Below are 323 nucleotides of genomic sequence, written 5' to 3'. Positions count from 1 at the left end.
GGCTTTCTCTCCTATGTGACTCGGTCTCATAAGTAATGCACATAAATCAAAGCGTCTCTCCTTTGCTATTTATTCACTAAAATACCAAGTGTGCTCCTATAACTTTCACTGAAGTCTCTCCTGGTCATTGAATCTTGGAGTTGAAAGGAACCGTACCATCACCTAGTCTTTATATTACTGACCCCTCACAGGCCCACTACGTTGAATATGAGTGAACATATTTTATTCAATAATACAATTAACTACGTCTATATGTGGCTCCTTCTATTTCTAGATACATCTCAAAGGAGTTAATTTTATATTTAATTGAAATATTCTCCCTG

The sequence above is a fragment of the Pteropus vampyrus genome, unplaced genomic scaffold, assembly GCF_000151845.1.
Source record: "Pteropus vampyrus isolate Shadow unplaced genomic scaffold, Pvam_2.0 Scaffold76, whole genome shotgun sequence".
In the NCBI taxonomy this organism is placed as follows: domain Eukaryota; kingdom Metazoa; phylum Chordata; class Mammalia; order Chiroptera; family Pteropodidae; genus Pteropus; species Pteropus vampyrus.
The sequence above is the reverse complement of the archived record's forward strand: the minus strand, read 5'-3'. Positions refer to the sequence as shown.